We start from the raw sequence: 7631 nt of genomic DNA, 5'->3' as shown, positions 1-7631 counted from the left end.
TGAAGGATGATGTAATATTTCAGTCATGTATGAACAATTGGTATCTGATGTATCCCCACTTGGTTGGGTGGATGAGTCAGTATTGGTATATCCCCACTTGGTTGGGAGATGGATGTATGTATGAGTCTTTGGTGATAGGAAGGTCACTTGTGATGTATAGAGTCATGTTCTTCTTGTAGAACATATTTTTGCAGACCTTGCTTACAGTCAGGGGGAGCATGAACAGAACACTTCAGCAGAGCAGAGATTTCAGCATGTACTCAGAGGGAGCATGGATAGATTGGTACACCTTGGCATATACAAAGGGGGAGCTCATTCAGAGAATTCAGCAGGTACTCAGGGGGAGTATGGACAACGGAATGTTTATCAATGAAAGAGAATATCTTGGTTCGCCCTTTGCCCTTGATGTCAAAGGGGGAGAGTGATTTGGTGTTGTTGCCATCAAGTCCAAAGGGGGAGATTGTTGGCATTATGATGCATATGTTGTACTTGATGGCAACCCACTTATAGAAGAAAATCTCACGTATATATAACTAGAAGAATCTACAGAAGAGATATCAGATGTATAGGATGCAGGACAGCTCAAAGGAACTAGATGATAGTTCTGAGTATGGCAAGTTAGCTTTGCCATCAAGTCTAAAGGAGGAGATTGTTGGAATTATGATGCAGGTGTTGTGCTTGATGGCAACTCACATAGATGACAAATCATAGTGCAACAAGTTAGTAGCAAGAATTGTTGATCAGACTACAAAGATGAAGGAAGAAAAGTATATACGCAGGTTCGCTATATACGAAGGTGCGTATACACGCGAGATGGCTTATCAGAAGTCACGTATGCAGATGCACACACATTCATGCACAGAAAAGCGCATACATGTGGAAAAGTCTATGTTTGGTCCATGGTATTTAGTTTGACATGCTTGAACCTATGGTTTTGGTTCTTGGTATTGCATTCAAAGTATGAATCCTGGTATTGGGTCCCTGGTATTGATTATTTATGGTTTTGGACCATGGTATTGACTAAGGCCTAAGATTATAAAAGGAGAAGAAGATCATTAGGCAAAGTATGATTTGAGACAGTGATTGAATATCTGATGAAGTGTAAGATCTAGTATGCTGGTTATGGGTGTGATGCTGAGCTTGATCTGAAATCAAGGATGCACCTATGCCATTGGTGATGAATGATGGATCGAGATCATGAGGCTTGGAATGTATCATCATTAAGAGATTTGATCATGGATAGACTAGATCTGAATTATTGACGCATGATTTATTGTATGATGTTATGATAACTGATGTCTGGAATAGCTGCAAAGTTATGAGTATATAGTTGCAAATCTGTACGTGGGTTGGATGTGGTGAAAGCACATATGTACAAGGTTTTGGTTCATCATAGTAGCATATATATGATGAGATATTATATTTGAAGTTGCAGTTAGATTTGGTTATTGTTGCAGAGTTCTGTTGTCTGCTCTGTGTTCTGTTGACAGGGTTTCAGTGTTCAGTTGTTGGATAAATCAGAGATTGATGATGCAAGTATAGTTGATGGGTTTTGCAATAGTGATTGATTATGTGCTTCAATGATATTGATGGGTCCAGTATGAAAATTGGATGAAACATGGCCTTTCATATGTGTGTTGTGCTTCAGGTGTATCCAGTCTGAAAATGTATGAAACGTGGTACCCGAAGGAGAGAAGATTGTAGGTTGGTGCCTACGTACTAGTATCTTAGCTAGTACAAGAGCCAGGGGGTTGGAGCTCCCTTCCAGTAGCAGCTGGAAAACGAGTGAAGGTTGAAGCCTTCTGCGGGTAGCAGCCTGCGTACTAGTACATCAGCTAGTACAAGAACTAAGGGGGTTGTAGATCCCTTCCAGGTGAAGCTGGAGAACGAGAGAAGGTTGTAGCCTTCTGCAGGTAGAAGCTTGCGTACTGGTATAAGACTGCACCAGTACAATTGTAAAAGAAGTTTCTTAATAAAGGAAGATAGAAACATATTGCAGCAGGTGGTTTTCACCCACATTGGGTTTCCACCTTATATCATGGTGTTCATGTGTGTTGATTATGTGTGATGATCTATTCTATTGTATTGCTCCTGTTTACTATTAATATGGCTAATAATGTTCTGATGCATTCATTGAAGATCACTTAACTAAATCATAAGTTTACTGGTTATACGCTAGTTGCAATAGACGCAGTCGCGTATATACGCGGGTATCCTTAACTGAAGTAGCGTATATGAATCTGAGCATGCAAATGAAAAAGTTTTATTGATTTGATAATACTGATTCACCTCCCACTCTCAGTATTATTTCCAACACTCACTTTGGCATAGAATCGAATGAAACAACATGCAAATCAACATAACAACAAAAGAAGTTTTGATGTAGGTGACTGGGTAATTTTACAGCTACAACCATACAAACAAATGTCCCTCAAGCAAGCTAACAAGGATAGTAAATTATCACCAAAGTACTATGGTCCTTACAAGGTGTTGTAAAAGATTGGTACTATGGCATACAAATTGGAGCTTCCTGCATCTTTTCGAGTGCACCCAGTTTTCCATGTTTCAGGCTTAAAGAAGGTTATAGGGAAGAAGCTCCAATTTCAAACAATATAGATGGAACTTGACGAGGAAGGAAAAATCATATTGGAGCTTGAAGCAGTCATGGAAATAAGAACCCGACAGTTATGAAATCAATCAATTTCATAGTATCTCATCTAGTGCAAGAACTTAACCACTGAATATTTTGCATGGGAAGATGAGAATTTTATACAGAAGCATCCAGAACTACTCAAGTGTTGAGGACAACACTTTTTTGGAGGATAGGGGCATGTTAGGTCCCTATACTACTAGTGTATCCCCTTATTGTTATTAGTGCAACCCCCTTATTGTATTGTTGTGCCCATGTGGTCCGCATATTGTTATTATTGTGCCCCATAGAAGCCCACTATTGTTATTGTTGTGCCCTTACAATATTATTGTTATGTGGGCTTTGATTATATTGTGACCCCTAATAATCCTCTATGTAGAAAGAAGGTCTTGTCATTTGTAACATCGAATAATTGTTCATTTATGTAATGTAAAGGAGGTTTCCCCCTCAAAGAGGCTGATTTGAATGTCATTGATCTACCTTTTCTTCTATTTTGTGCATTGGTTGCATAACACACATGGTGTGACTGAGATTTTTCTAATAAATCCAAAGATATGGAGGATACAAGTTAATGTCTTAGTATCGTAGGTGGACATTTTTCTAATAAGTCCAAAGATCTAATATGAATGAGTCTATGCTTATATTGAAATCTCATGTTAAAGTTTTAGTCTTGTGGGTGTTGTATAATGTAATACCCTTCGATAATTTTATTTGAAAATGCAGATACACACACACACACACTTTTAAGTCACCCATGAGATTGAAGGTTTGAAAAAATAGGTAATCATGAGCAATGTGCAAATTTTAAAAACTCAATATTTGATGGTTAAATAAGGAAAATACAAGTAAACACCCATCAAATTTAACTCCCAACTCTTACTCTAAAAACATTTATAATATAAAATTGAGATTTTCCAACAAATATATCTTAGAGAATATATATTTGAGATTTTTTAATATCTTAATATTAAAAAATATCTATTAATATATCTTTTCAATAATATAGTAGATATACCTATATAATTTTTTAATATCTATTGAGAAATATTTCAAAGCAAGAGCCCAACCTATGTAACCTGTAAGCTCCGTAGATTTCAAATGCCATAACTAAACATATAGAACATATTCGTTGGCCCTATAAATTTAAAATGTCAATAATTATATATAAATATACATATATGTATATTTAAGAGAAAAAAATAAAAATCAAATGTTTACAGAAGTTAATAAAATATTCAAATAAAATAGATGTGTGGTCGAATTTGATGTCTGAATTATGGATATTAATATTTATGGAGTTAATGTATTGGGGAGTATATACCAAACTTTGGATTCATGCAAGTACAAAATCCAAGAATTAGCATATACTGCCTTAGTACATTAATGGAACTATACTCCATAAACATTGGTTGCCATGAATTATGGGTTGCAAGCAAACTTAACCATAAAATACTACCAGCAATCCAATTTACCGATCAAAAAACAACTTTAAAACAGGTAAAAATTTTAACAATAAGGTTATAAACGTCTAATTACTTGACATGTGACTTGCTTTTAATTCAGCGATCCTTTACATATATATAAATATAAGATGACAAGGTGATAGGGAAAAGCTCACACTTCTAATGTTAATTGTTACAAGTCCTTTGAATAAAACAACTTTATATCTATCCTTTCATCATTATTTTATATTATAATATAACTTTATTTATTTATTGAACCAAGAGGTTCATTCTACAGCCCATTATGATGTGTAACATTGTTCGTCCTGTCAGTCCAAATAAAAAAATTGAAAAAAAAAATTAAATTAAAAAAATTAAATAACTATACAAAATATTTAAATAATGTCATTTCATAATAAAATTTGCACGTGAAGAAATTGGATCCCTCTCAAATCATGTTAGATCTGTATTTTTTATATTAAATTTATTCCAAACTTTATTTCAAAAACCATTTTTATTTTGATCAATCAAAGTGATTCTAGCATTGACCAATTTCATTCGCACATATGTAAATATAAACATAACTAGAAATTGCACTGAGAGGTGCAAAGGAATGCCGAAAAGAGGATTTGGCGAATCTGGAAGTTCATAAAATACATCATAAATGGATGAATAGTGCATCCAAGGACTAGGGTTTTTGAATTTGTCTACCTAGATTGCATTCTTGAATGTAGTCATTATTTCCAATGCTGAATCCCTAGGCCGAACAAAGTTCGTAGATGCATGCATCCTCACATTCCCACATGATTCCTACTAATAAAAGGGTTCGATGTCGAGCTTTGAGTCCCACAAAACCTTGTAGATGTTGAGCATTCTGAAGATCCTTTGGCTTGATTTTTTTCTCATGGCCATGGAGTCCCCAACAGCCGAAAGCTTTATTGTAGGCCCCTTCACGACCTTGGCAAAACAGGAGTCTTGAACATTAGTAAGCCCTAAAAAAATATCATCACAACGCCATTTCTTGCAGGTGACTAAAATCCTCACCACAATTCTCACAGAGCATATCCTAGTGACAATTTCGATTTCTGATGAGAGGAGAACTATGAACCAATCACTCGTGATAAAAAAATGATTTTTACCATGATTTGTAGCATGAAAAAGAAAAATGATTGTGATGATAGAAGAAAAATTGAGATATGTGACGATAGTTACAGTATCCACCCATTAATCAAGCTCGATAAAAATAATGATACTAAATGACTTTGTGTTTCACTGGAAAATTCTCACCCACAAGATTATAGGACTCACAACATATACATGATCTACAAATAGGCTACAAAAGATGCAAGAAAATATCACCCAATTTTAATAATATAGTTTTGAAGCAAAGGAGAACCCAGTATATAGGCTTTGCCTTCAACACAGGAAATAGGGTGTTTTTTGTGGCGCAAGGAAATATCTCCTACAATACAATGGCCATGGAGCACATGATGGTTCCTGGAGAAGTGATCCTTCAAGAGGTATATTTTCTCAACGTTATTGATTACTCTACAATCCTAGTCGATGAGGGATCTAAGTTGATAGGAAATAAAGTATACCCTCTTTGTCTCTTTGCATATGTTGCAGCAACCACCCAGATTCAGGAAAAGAGAACAAAAAGGTTTTAGGGCATCTTACTAGATTGTCAAGTGTGTTGCTTCTATCAATTCCTGCAATTCCTACAGCAGGAAAGTTGGAAGGGGCAGAGTCAATCTTACAAGCAGTGGGGGTGTTGGTAGCAATAGTTACTATGCACGAGTGTGGTCACTTTCTTGTAGCCTATCTACAAAATATCCATGTAAATAAATTCGCAATTGGCTTCAGGCCAACTCTGTTGAAATTTAATTTAAGAAATGTAAAATTCTCATTGAGAGCCAATCCGCTAGGAGGATATGTGGGGTTTCTGGATAGTGAGAAGGATAACGATATAGCTACAAACAATAAGTATTTACTGAAAAACGTGCCAGTTATACACTGTGTTATTGTCACAAGTGTAGGTGTGGTGCCCAACATAGCTTTCACTTATACCATCCTTTTCGTGCAGGTTTTGAGTGTTGGGGTGGTGGAAAATGAGCCCTTCCTAGGCATCATGGTTGCTCAAATATTTTCCCACTCTACAACTACTCATGACGGCATGGATTTTGGTGATGTGGTGATGGGAGTCAATGGTCGTTTGTTGAGTGTGAATGAGGTAGAGGTGGTCAGTGAGTTCCACATATACTTCTTACAAGACAAGCCAGAGATAAAGACGAGATATATCTTGAGGAACAAGAAATGTTGATAAAAGGTTTCCACGTGTTGATTTTTAATGGGAGAGAACGAAGAAAAATGGAGCAAGGAGATAGGTTGGGTTGAAAAGTATTTGTCGAGCCAACTCCATAGAAGAAAATGCCTTTTGACATTAAAATGTTGAAGAATCGAGAAGCCTACAAGAACTCATAGGTCCTTTTTCTCTGGAAGCATTGTTGAGATATGTCAAAGTAATAAACAAATCAAATCAAACATGTGGTCGAGAAGGAAAGATTCTGATTTCTACGTGGATATGATTGGAATGCATTTTCTTAACGATAGAGAAAAATCCACAATACAAATGTGAGGTGACTAAATTAGGGCACCAAATATTCAACTACCACCATTAAAACCAATCCGCTCTCGACACCCCTCACAAAATACCTTACTCCTTCAAAGTCAAAGTGCATTGTTCACATTGTACGATAACATGATATCCGTTGCATGCAACCATGCATGATAACATGAGGACACGATAAGGTAGGCAAGCAGGCAAGGATATAATCAACCCTGATTTGGATCATTGACTCAATTCTGTAAAATGAATTCCTTCACCATGACTATTTTGTCGACAAAATCCAAGACTATGTGTGTTGTGGATGCTTCAACCTATCTTGGCCTCTGGATTGTAAAAGGCCTTCTCCTCAGGGGTTACGATGTACATGCGACCACCTTTCAATGTAGAGGTGACTTCGGCCATGCCTTTTTTCAATGACCCAATAATATTTATATACAGTTTTGAGTTATGTCATATATAGAGAGAGTGTGTGTTTAGGAGTTTAGCAGTTTCTGGAATTATGTAGCTTTGAATTTTATGAAGAGGTTGAGGAATTTATATCTGACTAGATGTTGCCTTTGTTGTATGTTTTACAAGATGTCCCTATCTGATCAGAAATGGTATTCAACCTCACAGATAATATTGAATACCATTTGTGAAATAGGGAGAACTTCCAATTGATTTTATATATAATGTCCTTGATGTAGAAGAATTTTGAATGTCCTTGATGCAGAAGAATCAGAGATAGTAAGAAGGCTTATTGAAATGAAGACGACTAACGAGGGACTGAGAATATTTGCAACAGATGTGGTGGACTATCATAGTATTATAGAAACTCTCAGAGGTTGTTCTAGTATTTTTTGTGCATTTGATCAGACGACTCAGAATGGATCTTCCTATGATGGAAGATATTGTGTTGGTATATATAAAAATC

This window comes from Pinus tabuliformis, chromosome 1_1, assembly GCF_031772625.1.
Source record: "Pinus tabuliformis cultivar Carrire ecotype Pingquan chromosome 1_1, CPIR1, whole genome shotgun sequence".
Lineage (NCBI taxonomy): Eukaryota > Viridiplantae > Streptophyta > Pinopsida > Pinales > Pinaceae > Pinus > Pinus tabuliformis.
The sequence above is the reverse complement of the archived record's forward strand: the minus strand, read 5'-3'. Positions refer to the sequence as shown.